The sequence below is a fragment of the Narcine bancroftii genome, chromosome 13 (genome assembly GCF_036971445.1).
Source record: "Narcine bancroftii isolate sNarBan1 chromosome 13, sNarBan1.hap1, whole genome shotgun sequence".
Taxonomy (NCBI): domain Eukaryota; kingdom Metazoa; phylum Chordata; class Chondrichthyes; order Torpediniformes; family Narcinidae; genus Narcine; species Narcine bancroftii.
This window is the reverse complement of record NC_091481.1, coordinates 66,766,805-66,783,968: the sequence shown is the minus strand read 5'-3', so window position 1 is coordinate 66,783,968 and position 17,164 is coordinate 66,766,805. Positions and strand designations below refer to the sequence as shown.

Here is a 17,164-nt window from a genome sequence, read left to right as displayed (position 1 = left end):
TTACTGGGTTTCTCTCTCTCTCTTGGGAGACTGCCAGACTGTGAAGCCATTGAGTGACCTTGCTGCCTGGGGTTGAGTTTGCCTCCCATCCAGGACATGACAGGGTTGCAGAGGATGCATAGACCAGGGGGCACAGAGTTAAAGTGATGGGTAATAGATGCAGTGGAGGATCTGAAGAAAAGCTTTCTTATGCAGAGAACCTTGGATTGGCTGCCAGTCAGGGTGTAGAGTAAAAAACATCAATGTGAGCTCTTGGTATGAAAATGGAAAGGCACCAGGGAAAATAATTGGCATGGCTGTGGGCAACGAACAGGGGAAATGGGGGTGATAGGATTTTTCTACATTCAACTGGCCTCTGTCCTCCTCTGTGCCTGTGATGCGCTGCGAACAAACAAGCACAAACTACAACGGCTTTAATTAGCTTGAAACTTGCTCTACTGTCTACCCAAGGGCCGGTGTGGGGTCGATGATTGGTAGGGAGTAGGTGGAGCCAGCCTTCCAGATGACATCCCTGCAGGTACAGTGGGTCGCCCCCTGCAGTCGGCAGGTGGGAATGCAGACAAGCTCAAGCAGTCACAGACAGTGCCACCATCTTTCCTGCCCATCCCACCCTGGTGACCATGTATCCATTTTATACACACTTGTGGTAAACTGCTGAACTCCTGATTACCTGGCCCTGCCCCGTTCTGTGACTGTGCCTGTGGCTCCTCCCTGACCTTGTATAAAGCCTCTAACACCTTCCCCAGAAAAGCCTGGGCCGCAGCACCAGACCAGGTCCCAATCCATTGTGAATAGAAGCCTGAAGATCAGTGCCTCTCGAATTATTTGCTGCGCGCCAATATCAGTACCCTGTTTAACTCTGGTTGGTTCTTCGGTCTGGAAGTAGTGGTCAGCGCCATGCTGTTACAGCGCCAGCAACCGGGTTTCAAATCCTGCACTGTCTGTAAGGAGTTTGTATGTTCTCCTTGTGTCTGCACAGGTTTCCTCTGGGCGCTCCAGTTTCCTCCCACCATTCAAAATACATACCGGGGTGTTGTAGGTTAATTGGGTGTAAATTGGTGGAACAGGCTTGTGGGTTGAAAGGGCCTGCTACCGTGCTGTATGTCTAAATTCAAATTTAAATACTGTATAACCTGACCATTCCTCTCATAATATAACTGACATCATTCATTTGTAACTTATTGCTTGTTTGGCATGACATTTTCAGGGTTTCCGCAACAGTTGAACCATCTGTTCTGCATAGTTTTTGATTACTTATTTGCACTTATTTTTCTCACCCAACATCCTGTTCTCAACCAATCATTAATCTAACTCTATTCAAAGGTATTAAGCAGTGTAGACACTGCATTAATTTGAGAGTATAGTTTCTCATGAAAAGCTTCTGCGAAGTTAAAAGATCCAAAATCATCGGCTTTCTCCACCGTTTATTAATTTAATACTCGTGTGTGCTGACCGGCTGCGTCCCAGCCTAGGATGGGGACACCCAAGCCCCTGAGCGTAAAGCCCTGCAGAAAGTCAAGAACAGCCCACAATATCACAGGCAAAAACCTTCTACACCATTGAGAACATCTACGGGGAACTCTGCCATCAGAGTGCAGCAGCGATCGTCAAGGACCCATACCAACCAGCACACGCTCCGTTCTCGCTGCTGCCATCAGGAAAGAGGTATCGGTGGGGGGGGGGTGTCAAGATGGCATAGAGGGAAGACGTGCAGTTCCACCTTTCCCCAGTTAGACATAAATACCCAATTTAAAAGTGATTAAAAATAGTACTTACAGACTTTGGAATAGTGGAAGATTGCAATGGTTACAAATGTGAAAAAATCAAAGACTCAGTTACAAAAGAAATTACGTTATAAAAGTGTTGAAGAATTGAGGCCTACCTAACAAGTTGAAGCCATGGAGTCATTGACTGGAGTTCCCAAGCCTCAAAGGACCCCTGCTCGGCTGAGTATTACGCCAGCGCCGATCGCACGTCCGCAAGATGGCGCCAGTTCTGTGATGAGCTCGGCTGGCCCTGACACGCGCCCCCGTGAGTCCGGGTGCGCGGGCGGACTGGCCGAGCAGGGACAGACTCGTGAGCCCGCAGTCATGCCTGGTGGTCTAGGGGCGTGCAGTGTAGTGTCAGAAGATGCACCTGTGCGGTCGGTGAGTCTTCCAGGTATGCGCGGTGCGTCGCGAGTATGAGAACTATTAGAAAAGGTGTGGGCTGTGGGGGAGCCAAAAAGACGGCGGGCTGACGAGGTCGGCACGCTGTTGACGGGTATCCAGATCCGCAGCCGCACAGGAAGAGGAACCACTATATCAGAAGAGGAAGAAAGTACAGCATTACTGGAACTAACACAGGAAGAATATATGGGGACTGGGACCAGAGAAGGTAGGCCTCAAGGGGAAGTGATGGAACCTGGACTGGATTCTGAAAGATTTTTCTTTTCATTCATCTAGACATGATTCATTTTCTAGAATAGATTTTTTTTTGGTATTGGCACACTGACCAGGTAGAGTATTACAGGCTGAATATAAAAGCCGGGTTATATCGGATATGTTGTTCTTCTCCTGTGTAAGTCCAGAAGTGGTGCAATTGTTTTATAGATGGAGGTTTAATACAATACTACTGAAGAAACCAGAGTTTATTACTTCTGTTAAGAAACAGATTGCTTTATTCCTGACTGAGAATACTAATTCAGTAAGTAGTAATTTTGTATTGTGGGATGCTTTGAAAGCATATTTGCGTGGACAACTTATTAGTTATACTATGAAAGTTAAAAAACGATATGTGGCGGAAAGTAACATTGGAGAAGCAAATTACTGAGTTGGAAAAGGAATTTCAGAAGGATGTTACAGAAGATTTTAAAAAAGCTGCTTTAATGAAGTTGAAATTATGTTATAATACATTACAAACTTACCAGTATGAGCGTTTAATTCACCGATCTAAGCAACATTATTACGAACTGGCTGAGAGAGCTCATAAGATATTAGTATAGCAATTAAAAACGGAACAGACATTGCGAATTATTAATGCTGTTAAAAAGAATTCAATAGTTACCTATAAACCTCAGGAAATTATGATCATTTTTATTCATTTTAGCAAAAATTATATTCTTCTGAGGGAAAGCAGGACGTTGTTTCTATTGAATCTTATTTATCCAAATTAAAATTACCTGTTTTAGAGGAGGAGGAGGTTAAGGAATTGGAAGTTCCATTTACAGATTTTGAGATTAAAGAAGCTATACAGGAGATGCCGAATGGAAAGTCGCCAGGGGATGACAGATTTTCAGTTGAATTTTATAAAGTATGTTATGAAGATTTATCCTCTGTATTGGGAGAGGTAATGCAGCAAATAACTGAGTTGTTACCGGAATCTTGTTTGAGTGCTATAATTACTGTGATTCCAAAGAAAGATAGGGACCCGTTGAAAGTATCTTCATATACACCTATTTCTTTATTAAATGTAGATTATAAAATTATAGCGAAAGTGTTAGCGAATAGACTTGCCAAACATTTACTCATTTGATACATATAGATCAAACAGGCTTTATTAAGAATAGAAATACGTCTGATAACATCCTTAGATTGATAACATTGGTCAATGCATTTAGACAGCAACCCAACCATTGCATTGGATGTGGTGTTGGTGTATTTGACAGAACCAGAGCAGTCTTTGAAATATTTGCAAGATTGTTTGTTGAAATTTGAAGAGTTATCTAGATATAAAATAAACTGGGATAAGAGTGAAATATTGCCAGTTGGGGAAGGAGATTATTCAGAATATAAAAATATGATAAAATTAAAATGGTCAGATAGAATTAAATACTTAGGAATAATAGTAAATGCAGATTATCAATCTTTATAAAAATTAAATTATGTAAATTAAATGAAAGGATTAAAATGGATTTGATTAAATGGAAAGATCTTCTGTTAACATTAATTGGCCGAGTAAATTGCATTAAAATGAATATTTTCCCTCGCATCCAATATTTGTTTCAGTCAATATCATGTTTACTTTCAAAGGGTTTTTTCAGGGTCTGAATAGAGCGGTGCGGGAATCTTTATGGAAGGGAAAATTAGCACGAGTAGCTTTGCACAAACTTGCATGGAAATGTGCATTAGGTGGACTTCAGTTACCTCATTTTCAAAATTATTATGAAGCAATTCAGTTGAAATTTGTTAGTAGATTGATGGATAAGGACCAACCCCCGAGTTGGGCGAAGGTGGAAATGGCTTATATTTCTGAAGTTGAGGTTCACCAGTTTATATTTAAGTGGAATATGAACTTATTGTGAGAATGTAATATGCTGGTATTAAAACATTTGCTAAAAATATAGATTAAAAGAAATATGGCTTTAGGATCAAAGGGTAAATTATCAATTCAAACCCCGCTATATCACAATCCGCTTATTCCTTTTTCAATGTTCAATAATAATTTAAAGACATGGAATTCTAAGGGTATAATGATAGTTCAGGATTGTTTTGAAGAAGTTTCTTTCTTTTAACAAATTGAGGGAGAAATTTGATATATCTGTAAATTCTTTATTTGTGTATTATCAATTCAGAGCTCTGATAAAAGATAATTATGGTAAAGAGATGAATTTACCTATGTTGACAAAATTTGTATCTTTGATTTCCTCTATACCAAAGAAAGGTTATATTTCGGATACGTATCAATTGTTACAAGAAGGTATGGATAAACCAGAATGGGAGAAATCTAGGACTAAATGGGAAAGTGATTTAACTTGTATTAACCCTCAAGAGAATTGGGAAGTTATGTGTTATGTAAGCATAACTAAACTGACGAATGTAAGATATGGAATGGTTAACTATAATTTTTTACATCAGTTATATTTGACTCCAGAGAAACTGAAAAAATATGGGTTTAGTAATTCGGATTCTTGTTTTAGATGTGGATTATGTACTGGAACTTTCTTACATACCGTTTGGTCTTGTGTTAAAGTACAACTATTTTGGGAAGGCATTAGGTTGGTTCTGGAAAAACTACTCAAAATTAAATTACCATTTGACTCATCGATTTTTTTGTTGGGTTATATGGTCTCTTTGAAGGGATTGGGGTTGGATAAATTTCAGATTGTATTTGTACGTTTAGTGTTGGTTGTTGCACGAAAATGTGCAGCTAGTACTTGGAAAGATAACGTAGAGATTAATATAGCATTTGGCATAATGAATTGAGAGCTTGTATTACTATGGAAAAAATTACGTATAACTTCCATGATAATTATTCCTTTTTTGTTCAAATGTGGTCTTCTTATTTGGAATATATGAATTTGGAAATACTTTGAAATATTGTAGATATTCTCTTCTGATTTTATATTTGGCTCCCCTTAAGGGAGCTGGCTGAAGAGGGGGAAGGGTTTTTTGTTAATTGATTGTATACTGTTCAAAAATCTTTTAAATGAAGTTTAAAAAAAAGGAAAGAGGTATCGGTGCCTCAAGACTTGCACCACCAGGTTCAGGAACAGCTGCTCCCCCTCCACCATCAGACTCCTCAACAACAAACTCAATCAGGGACTCATTTCAGGATTCCTACTCTTGCACTTCATTGATTTTTTTCAAAACTTTGTATGCACAGTCAATTTGTTAAATTTTTTTATTTGTTTACATGGGTACGTTGAGTAGTTTTCTTGGCACTTCCTATAAGTGGTAATTCTGCCTGGCCCACAGTAAAAGGAATCTCAGGGTTGTATGTGATGTCATGTAAGTTCTCTGGCAATAAACCTGAAACCTGATGCGTTTTAGTTCCGTGTTGTCAGCCCTGGTTATATATAACATACTTGCGCTGAAGTGTTAATGAAATAATTTTCTTGAAAGAGAAAGGATTTGTGTATTTTGGAACACATTTCCATCAGATCCCGGAGCTGATCGCTATCACTCTTTGGGGATCAGAGGCTACCTGTGCCCCTCGTCAAAGTGGGGTGATTAGATGACTTAATGAAATGGGGATCGTGCGAGAGTTGAAGAAGTGCGCTGGTCCCTCATGGTGCCCTGATCCCATCAATCCAGGTTTCGCTTGCCCTTTCAGAGTGCATCCATCCAGATGGTGCAACTCTCCTCAATGTTATTGATGTCTTGATTTCACTGTGGAGCCACTTGGTGTGACATTGTCTGTAAATCTTCAACATGACATATATCATCTCTTTCTTCGCTATCAATCTAAGGGTCTTGCATCCAGAGAGCCCAAGGGACCTCAGAAGAGTGGATGTCTGTCACATTTGAGCAGCTTAAAGACAGCCTTCATAAAATAGCGACTTCCCTGCCAGTGTCTCTCAAGGTGAGAAGCACGGAAGAGGATTGGAATGGGTCTGGAGCCTGCAAGAGGAGCCCGCTGCCTCACCAAATCTACACCTACCTGCCACCTCCTGCCCATCTCTGGAAAAGAGTGCATTTTCCGCACTAACTTCATCTACCACCTCATTACGTACATGTAAGTCTTACATGACTAAATGATGTGTTAAATGTTAACTGAGTCCTGTGAAACACAATGCTGGAGAAACTCAGCAAGTCAAACAGTTGTCTTTTATATAGCAAAGATAAAAATACATAACCGACATTTCGGGCTTCATCAGGGTTCTGAAGGATGTCAACAGGTGTCTGAATAAAAAGGTCAGGGGGAGGCAGGGGGTGGAGGAGCACGGTCCTAAAGGCAGGAGGTAATAGGTGGAGGAGGGAAGGAGGGCACATCAGCAAATGGGGAGAGAGAGATGGTGAGGTGAATAGAGAGGGAAGGGGGCAGAGAGCTGGAGTAAAGAAGGAGAAGGGAGGGAGAACGGAGAGCAGGTCAGCAGCCGCTGGAAAAATCCATGTTAATGCCATCTGGCTGGAGAGGGCCCAGACAGAAAATGAGGTGTTGTCCCTCCAATTTACAGGTGGCCTTGGTGAGATAGTACATGAGGCCATGGACAGACATGTGGGCATGTGACCACTGGATGGTCACCGGTGCGGACGGAGGGAAGGAGCTCAACGAAGCGATCTCCCAATCTGCGCCCAGTCTCTCCGATGTAGAGAAGACCTCAAAGGGAACACCAGATGTAGTAAATCAGTCCTGCGGGTTCACAAGTGAAGTGTTGCTTCACGTGAAAGGCATAGTATAGGCAAACTGAAAAGCATAATGTGAACCATAGTATTTTTTGGACATTAATAAGTAACCTCTATGTTGATGCAATCACAAAGAAACACACTTTGTGAGGGGTTTAAGGAGATTCGGTACCAAAGACTCTAGAAAACATCTAGAGGAGAGCATTCTGCCTGGCTGCATCAATGTCTGCTACAGAGGAGCCAACGCTCAGGACAGGAAAAGGCTACAGAGGGTTGTGAATTCAGTTTGCAAACCCATGGGCATCTGTCATTATTCCATCAAGGATGTCTACAAGAGGCGGTGTCTTAAGAAAGCAGCCTCTATCCTTAAGGACCTCTCTCCCCCCCACCACCCAGGCCATGCCCTCTTCACCCTGCTCCCATCGGGAGGGGGCACAGGAGCCCGAAGATGAGCACCCAGCAGCACAGGGGACAGCTTCTCCCCCTCCGCCATCGGATTCCTGAATGATCAATGAACCATGGCCACAGCCTCACTTTGTCTTTTTCTTGCGCTACTTTTATTTATTTTGCAATGTGGGTTATTAAAATGTTTGCACTTGTGCTGCTGCTTCAAGACCATGAATTTTGTGATGTTCGTGACAATAAATTCTGATTCTGAGATGGTTTTGTCCAAGTTGTGATCTGTGACTACAGATTCTGCTTTTACAATAAGGGGGTTAAATTGATTTTGTGAAATCTTATCCAAGTAATAGTTAATGGACTTTGTTTTATATAAATACAATAATCTGAAGATTGTAGGCTTTAATTTGCTAATGCTGCCATTTCCTGAAGCCTTATCTGTGTTATGAGGAGACAGTGGTTGGCCTTCTTGGCTCTAGGTTAGATTATAAATGAATTAGCGGGATCAGTCTCACTGACAGCTGGACTAACATCATTACATGCAAGAAGATAGATTTGTTTTCCATGCACCGTTGACGTGAGGCTATGGGGCCAGCAGTGGTTGAGAGTGGTAATGGTTGCGATGTGTTCCTGAGCTGGTTCGGGAGATATTTCCACACAGGTATATCACTGCATAGAACGTACTTTCACAAATGTATTAATTTGTTCTCAATGAGGTTCACCTGCAGGTTAGCAATGATGTTGTAGAACAATACAGCCTGTGACCCTACTGATTCATCGTGTTCCAATGAGTAGCAGACTGCGAGATTCCAAGTTTAACCTTAACTGGGTCTGTGAATGGAGACTGGTGGGAGTGGTGGTTTGGTGATGCTTAGAATATTAACATCCTTGTGATCCTAAGTTTGAAAGTGTATGCGTGCGTGCGTGCGTGCGTGCGTGCGTGCGTGCGTGCGTGCGTGCGTGCGTGCGTGCGTGCGTGCGTGCGTGCGTGCGTGCGTGCGTGCGTGCGTGAATGTGCGCGAGAGGCTGTGTGTGAGAGTGCGCGCGGGAGAGTGCACGAGACAGAGTGCACGTGTATCTCTGTGTATAAGCAAATCTGATCTAGGCCACATTGACTTGGTGCCCCTTGTGCCTGAATCCACACACAACCATCAGATACTTTGCCCTTGTGCTGAAAGATAAATGATCGGTTTGGTGCATACCAGCTCAACTGGCCCACAGACACAGGACAGGCAAGGAGTTGATCACCAGGCTGAACTGCATGACATTTAAATGTTTCCACATGTCTGTCTACAGGGTGTTTATGGCGTGCAGGCAGGGACTTCTCTGGAATAACAGCTGCTTCCCTTTCACAACATCACTCTCAGTAAAACTGTACCAAATTACATTGTGAAAGTCCACATTCTCTGTATGTTCCCATACAAATACTCAACGGCAGGTCCAATCGACCTGAGTGGAACCATGAACCGTGATGCCAAAATCCTTAATTCTAACCCAACTTCGATGCAGACCTTTATCCCCAAAAATAAACTTTATTTACAATTAAAAAAATAAACATATACCAAGGGAAAACAGTGTAAAGTCATTTTACATTCTCACTGTCATATTCCTACTTGCATTTCATTCCTGCAACCCAGATGAACTGGAAGACAGCTCTAGTGACTGCAATTATTGTGGAGGTGTGGGGATGGGCCACACTTGTGCTGCATTCAGCAGCACCAAGAACACCTCCCACCTGTTGGCCAGGCCTTTCCCCGTTATTGAGAGGGAGTGCCGCTCCCACAGACCCAATCTATGGTGAACCTTTAAGGTCTGATCCGATCAACTTTTGTTGCAAGCCTTGGCCCTTCCAAACCTGATCTCTAGGACCTTCAGGTGGTCATATCGGATCATGAAGGGGGATGGCGGACCAGTCAGGCCAGTTACCGAAGAGTTTTGCCTCACTCTTCTTCTGGTTAACCCCAGCGCCTGATACGGACTCAAATTGGCTGCAGATATTGATCCGTCTGTGGACTGATCGTGTGTCTGAGCAGAAGACAGTGACGTCGTCCATGTACAGGGAGGCTGAATCTACCAGTAAAGGCAAGGGTAAGAGAGGTGAAGTTGTCAGGCAGTGGAGGCACCCACCAAATGCCAATGTTGTTTAGACAGAGCCAGTCAGCCACAGAATTGTGTAGTCCATAGCAGAGGCCATTTGGCCCCTCATGCACGGTAAATGGTAGGGCGTTGAGGAGTGCAGTAGAACAGGGGGATATGGGTATACACATACATGGTTCCCTGAAACTGGTGTCACTAGTGGATGGGATGGTAAAGAGAGCTTCTTGGCATATTGGCCTTCATAAATATTGAGTATAGGAGTTGGGATGTTATTTTAAAGTTGTATAAAACATTGGTGAGACCAAATATCAATAAGATTGAAAAAGTGCAGAGAAGATTTATTAAGATGTTCCCCAGATTTCAAGAATTGAGTTACAGGAAGAGGTTAAACAAGTTAGGGCTTTATTACCTGGAGTGTCGAAGAATGAGGGGAGATTTGATAGATGTGTTTAAAATTATGAGGGGGACAGACAAAATAAATGTAGGTAGCCTTTTTCCACTGAGGGTAGGTGAGATATAAACCAGAGGACATGGGCTATGGGTGAAAGGGGAAAAGTTTAGTGGGAACGTGAGGGGGAATTTCTTCACACAGCTGCCAGCTGAAGTGGTGAATGTGGACTCAATTTTACCATTTAAGAAGAATTTGGACAGGTACGTGGATGGGAGGGGTATGGACTGGGTGCAGGTTGGTGGGACTAGGCAGAAAGATAGTTCGGCACAGACTAGAAGGGCTGACAGGCCTGTTTCCTTGCTGTAAGCTTTTATGGTTCATGTTTGTGCTGACTTCTTTTAACCACCGTGACTGGAGAAGTAGTACTTATTACACCCTTTCTGGTTGGACATTTCAGATTATGACAATTTATTAAAGAAAACATTTCTCCCTATGCAATAGGTCCATCTTGGGTTGCTGAACAAATAATCGGACAATTATTTTGTCTAAATTTGAGGTTTTGAACAAAAAAAGCAGCACCTTGGGAGGCTGGTGCAGAAGTTGTGAGTAATGTGGAAGCCAAAGTGAGGAGGGAAAGTGGAGCTGCTCATTTACACCAAGGACATGGTGAAAACGGTCCAAGCCCTGTCGAGAACCCATCAGCTTCATCTGCCTTTGGATACGAGAAATCTGAAACAAACACAGAAACTGCCAGCATCTGTGGGGAGAGAAACAGAGACAGGTAAGGGAGTCTGCAATAGACCTGAACAACTGAGAAAACAGAGAGAGAGAGAGAGAGGGGGGGGGGGGGCAGAATGTAGGAGCAGACTCGATGGGCTGAATGGACTACTTCTGTTCTTTTATCTTATGATCTTACGAGGGGGGGAGAGAGAGTGTGTCAGGAAGGGAGGTGTGAGGTAGAATGAAGTCAGTGTGTGAGGGAGGGGGAGGTGTGTGAGGGGGGAAGGGTCAGTGTGTGAGAGAGGAGTTGGGACGGTGTGTGAAGGGGAGAGGGTCGGTGTGTGAGGGAGAGAATCTGTGTGTGAGAGATTGTGTGTGAGGGAGGGGGAGGTGTGTGAGGGGGGAAGGGTCAGTGTGTGAGAGAGGAGTTGGGACGGTGTGTGAAGGGGAGAGGGTCGGTGTGTGAGGGAGAGAATCTGTGTGTGAGAGATTGTGTGTGAGGGAGGGAGTCTCTGTGAGGGAGGGGGAGGGTTGGTGCTTGAGGGAAGGGGTCAGTGCATGAGGGTGGGAGGGCAGGCTTTCACTCAGCACCAAAGGTCCAAATTTAGTTTTGTATTATACACAGTTTGTTGGAGGGACATATTGGACAAGGACTTTACCTGTTACACATTGGGTGAAAAGCAAAAACTGCAGAACTATGAAATAAAAGCCACCAATGGTAAAAAAAATAGCCCACAAGCCAGGCAGCATCTCTGAAGAGAGAAGCAGAGATAATGTTTCAGGTCTTATGCTCTGCATTGTAGTATCTTTGTCGCTGAAGTATTGGCTCTACTCAGTGGTTCTCAACCTTTTTCTTTCCACTCCTATTCCACTTTAAGTAATCCCTATGCCATTGGTGCTCTGATATTAGTAAGGGATTGATTAAGGTGGGATGTGAGTGGAAAGAAAAAGGTTGAAAACCTCTGTTTTAATCGTACCTCATTGACTCTTTATGTGCACGGTTTCATAACTCCAAAGGAAATGAGCCAATGGCAATTTTTCTCAAGCAAAATATTTCAGTAACAATTGGGTCTACAGCAGTGATTCTCAACCTTCCCTTCCCACTCATATCCCACCGTAAGCACTGATGGCATAGGGATTACTTAAAGTGGGGTGTGAGTGGAAAGAAAAGGTTGAGAACCACTGCTCTATGTCTTCACAGATGTTGACTGATCTGTCGAGTCTTTCTGTCTTCAGTACTGACATTTGGGTAGAGGGCTCCTTTAAGATGGGTGTGGGGCCCCTTCTTCACCTCTGCGTGGGAGTCTCTTATTTGCATAACTGTGTGGGAAGTTGTTCTTTGTGTGTGTGGCAGATTTAAATTGGTTTCCATGACTTCAGTGGAACTAAAAATTAAAAGAGATATTTAATGGGCAGCTGAATTGATTTTGCATTCTCAGCAAGTGGCAAGATTAACCTCTAAGGTACCACATCAGCCTATGATTAACAGGATTAACTCCTGAGTAGTCAATCAAGAATAATTAGGAGAAACTCAAGGGTCTCTGAGCTTGTAATTCTAGATTTGTTTCTCTTGCCTCCTAGAACCCAGATGCAGGATAACCTTAGTTCACATCTGTCACCAGACACCTCTGTTATCAGATTTCAGATTCAGATTTCAGATTTATTGTCAGAGTACATACATGACATCACATACAACCCTGAGGTTCTTATTCCTGCAGGCAAGCAGAATTACCACTATTTGGCAGTGCAAAAGGAAGGTATGTAATGAACCCATGGAAACAAATAAAGAAATCTAAACAAACTGAGCAATACAGAGAGGGAAAAAAATCAATAAAGTGCAAAATTAAGAGTTCCTGATGGAGTTTGTCGTTGAGGAGTCTGAGGGTAGAGGGGGAGCAGCTGTTCCCGAACCTAGTGGTGTGAGTCTTGTGGCACCTAAACCTCTTCCCTGATGACAACAGCGAGAACAGAGCGTGTGCTGGGTGGTGAGGACCTTTGTTGTTTGCTGCTGTTCTCCTATGGCAGCGTTCCCCGCCGATATGCTCAATAGTGGGGAGGGTTTTGCCTATGATGTCCTAAGCTATGTCCATTACCTTCCTTCTGAATGTTCTACGGCTCCTAGAACGCTTCCACCAGCGTTGTCTCCGCTCCATCCTCAACATCCATTGGAGCGCTCACACCCCTAACGTCGAGGTACTCGAGATGGCAGAGGTCGACAGCATCGAGTCCACGCTGCTGAAGATCCAGCTGCGCTGGATGGGTCACGTCTCCAGAATGGAGGACCATCGCCTTCCCAAGATCGTATTATATGGCGAGCTCTCCACTGGCCACCGTGACAGAGGTGCACCAAAGAAAAGGTACAAGGACTGCCTAAAGAAATCTCTTGGTGCCTGCCACATTGACCACCGCCAGTGGGCTGATAACGCCTCAAACCGTGCATCTTGGCGCCTCACAGTTTGGCGGGCAGCAGCCTCCTTTGAAGAAGACCGCAGAGCCCACCTCACTGACAAAAGGCAAAGGAGGAAAAACCCAACACCCAACCCCAACCAACCAATTTTCCCTTGCAACCGCTGCAATCATGTCTGCCTGTCCCGCATCGGACTGGTCAGCCACAAACGAGCCTGCAGCTGACGTGGACTTTTTACCCCCTCCATAAATCTTCGTCCGCGAAGCCAAGCCAAAGAAAGAAAGAATGTTCTTGTTGAACTGCGTCCGATCTTTTTTCTGTTCTATGTATCGCGACCTACAATCCCTACCCCGCGCATCTTGCTTATCCCTGCGGCTCACACACCAGAAGAAAGCAGTGGGATGTTTTCCTGTGGCTCTGGGATTGATTGAAGCTGAAGTCACAACCAGGATTTCAGTAGAGACACAGGTTACAGCGGCCGGAGGGCTAGTTTGCAGGATTCCTCAGGTTGCTGCACCTCTCAGAACATTCATGATCTATTTTCTATAACTGAGCACCATCCTATGACCACTTGGTGTTTACTGAAGAGACAATGCCCTTCCTCAGCTCCCATTTGTCATCTGAAGAGGGTGCGCAGGCTTTAAGGTGGTGGACGAGAGTTCTGCCCGACGTCCTGGGTCAATGTTTAACCAAAATAATATGACCACGTTGCTAAATGTGGCAGCCTGTTGTACACAAAGTGGTTGCTATGTTTTCTACATGTAATTTTTAAATTTTAAATATATATTTTTTTTAATTTAGGCATACAGCACGGTAACAGGCCTTTCTGGCCCATGAGCCCGTGCAATCCAAATGCTCCAATTAACCTACAACCCCCTGTGTGTTTTTGAACAGTGGGAGAAAACCAGAGCACTCAGAGGAAACCCAGCATCTGATGCTTCTCCTGTCAGTGACCAACAATAGTCGGCGGGTATTAATGGGTTCCAGTTAGAGGACAGTGCGGTTAATATAGCAGTTGGCACAACGATGTTGATTAGGGCCATGGTTTGAATCCTGCACTGTCTGTAAGGAGTTTGTATGTTCTCCCTGTACCTGCGTGGATTTCCTCCGAGTGTTCTGGTTTCCTCCCACCCTTCAAAACGTACTGGGGGTTGTGGGTCAATTGGATGTAATTGGGCGGCACAGGCTCGTGAGCCGAAAGGGCCTGTTACCCTACTAATGTATCTCTCAATGTATGCCCTGATGATGCTTTTTCATGGTCACAACATCCTGGTGAAACCCTTCCTCATGTTCATCATGGACGTCACCAAGATCAGCAGTGAAGAAGTCCAAGTGCGAATGCAGAAAATGAATTTTCAACGGCACGTTGCACATCCTGGTGCGCTTGAAGTTGACTTAAAATATGGCAGGAAATCACAAAAATCGATTATATCTAAAAGACAGTGATAGGAAAATGTTACAGTGATTTCCATGATCAGCTGCCCCAAATCCGTAAAATACAAAATATACCCAAAAGTGTTCAGGAAGCAAAATCTTTGTTGTCCAGTGTTATTCCAGGTAGCGTGGTTTGAATTCATTTCACATCTCCTCCCCTCGGTTTGCCCATCTTTCTCTTTATTTCTGTCTTTTTTCTTCTCTCTGTTTCTCCCTTTCCCCTTTTGTTTGTCTTCAATCTCCCTCTCCTCCGTGTTCCAGAATTCCTACTCACTGTCCCTCAGTCTTTCTCTTTTCGTGTTTCCCTTCCAGATACAAAAATACAACTCTAGGAGAGTATTTCCAAGATCTCTTTTGAAGTTGCTGTCCATGTTCTGAACTGTTTCATCTATGCCAATACACAAGGAATTGTGGGAAATTTGTTGCTAGGAAACTCCGACTCCTTGTTTGCCCTCTTCGCCACTGGAGACACCTGGTCATTCTTTATTTGTGGGTATCTGTGAATTTTCAGTGGGGGAGAGATAATAATGTAATGAACAGCTAAAGTTATTCACATTTTCATTGTGGTGAAGGAATGGTGTTGATCCTGATTTTTTTTCCAGGGCACAGGACCAGGGTAAGCATGGTTCCAAAAACAGGGAACCAATCTACATCAAGCATCCAAGCTCTGGTGATATCATTAAGGCTGACAGCAGTGAATTTTTAGATTTTTAAATTTAGACATACAGCATGGTAACAGGTCCTTTCAGCCCACCCACACTGGGAGGAAATCGGAGCCCCCCGGAGGAATCCCACCCAGACACATGTAGATCATACAAACTCCTTACAGACAGCGTGGGATTCGAACCCCAGTCCCAATCACTGGTGGAGTAACAGCGTTGTGCTAACCACTATGCGAACTGTTCTGCACTGAATCACCTGCATTAATAAAGGGGTAAAACACAGGATTCTGTGGTTAAGTGAAAATACACCCAAATGCTGGAGAAACTCAGCAGGGCAAACAGTGCCTTTATGTAGCAAAGGTGAAGATACATCACCAACGTTTTGGGCCTGAGCCCTTCATCAAGGTGTGGGGGAACATGAGAGATGTCTGAACAAAAGGGGGGGGGAGGTGAGGGTGGGAGATTATAGGTGGTGAGGTGGGGGGGGGGGGGGAGGAATCTAGGCTAGGTAGAGAGAGAAAGGAAGTAGGGATTGGAATGACTAGTTAAAGGGGGGAGGGGGGGAAAAGGCAAGCTGATTAGTGGAATGCAGTGAACTCACTGTTCATGCCCTGGGGTTGGAGGGGGCCCAGACGGAAAATGAGATGTTCCTCCAATCTGCGGGTGGTCAGGGTGGGGTCGTGTGAAAGGCCGTGGACGGACGTGTGAGCTTGAGAGTGTGACTCAGAATTGAAATGGTTGGCTACGGGGAGGTCGCTTTTGTTGCAGAAGGAGAGGAGGTGCTGGGCGAAGCGATCTCCTATTCTGCGACCAGTCTCTCCGACGTAGAGAAGGCCACAAAGGGTGCACTGGATCCAGTAAACGAGCTGGAATTGTAAACTGGAGAATGTAATCTGATCCTAGCACCTTACTGTGTAGTGGGGCAGGTTGAAAACTGAGTGGCCTGGTTCCTGGTCTGTCTATTTGTGCGTATTCTCATTGGCCGTGTCATTGTATGGCTGGATCAGGTTCATTCCTTTGACTGGTCTTCATTCGGGTGAAAACACAACGCTGGAGAAACTCAGCAGATCAGACAGTGTGCTTTATATCGCAAAGATAAAGATGCATCACCAACGTTCTGTGATACATGATCAATTAACCCAAAAGACTGATGTTCTTGGAACTGAAGGCTTTTATTAGCTGGAGATAAACAGCATCCCTGGTGTTGCTGGCTCACACTGACCTGGGCTCGAACTGGGGGCAGGGTTGTGGCATGACAGCCTTTATGGGAAATAAAGGGGAGGAGTCACGAGCCGGCCAGTGAGAGCAGGGTCGAACATACAGGTCAAGGTATTTACATACACAAGCTTGAGCCCTTCATCAAGTTATGAGCAGGCAGGCACCCAACCAGAATGGTGGTAGGGGAGGGGCAGGATGGTCCCACAGGCTGGAGATAATGGGTGGAGAGGGGAGAAAGGGCACAGCAGCAAGCAGTGGGGGGGGGGGGGGGATGGCTCTGTGAATGGCGAGGAAAGGGGTGTAGAGCTGGAGGAAAGACGATGGGGAAGAGAGGGCGCACAGGGAGTGGGTTAGCAGGGACGGGAGAAGTTGATGTTAATGCCATCTGGGTGTCCTCTCCCTGCCTCTCCCTCCATCATTTTGTTCGGGCATCTGCTTACATTTTGTCCATGCATTAATGTAGGGCTCAAGCCAGAAATGTTGGTCATGCATCTTTATCTCTGCTATTTTAAGTACGCTATCTGACCAGCTGAGTTCCTCGAGTCTCGTGTTCTTACTTCAACCACGGAGTCCGCAGACGTTCATGGGTTACTCTTCCACTGTGGGAAGAATCCACTGTCACAGTTCATCAGAAAAAGTGAGTTGTCCTCACATTGCCTCAGATATGGTCCAATCTCTGTTACCTGCAAAGATGCTGCTTCCCAACAGCCGGCCAGATGATATTTTAATGTCTTTTTCTTTGGATAATAACATTTTTCTCTTTCAGCATTTGTGTATTCTATTCTAGCGT

General features: G+C 44.4%; 1 protein-coding gene across 7 annotated transcripts in view; it reads left to right on the top strand.

The window, feature by feature from the left end:
• Positions 1-17,164, top strand: part of LOC138748889 (synaptotagmin-1-like) — a 164,526-nt gene that overhangs the window by 67,578 nt on the left and 79,784 nt on the right. For 2 of the 7 annotated variants that reach the window (XM_069909768.1, XM_069909766.1), the window contains exons 1-2: positions 6,210-6,435; positions 10,435-10,714. The exons of the other annotated variants lie outside the window; for them this stretch is intronic. The gene's annotated coding sequence lies outside the window, so the exon portion shown is untranslated. Of the gene's footprint in view, positions 1-6,209; positions 6,436-10,434; positions 10,715-17,164 lie in introns of those variants that run through there. 7 annotated transcript variants of the gene reach the window in all.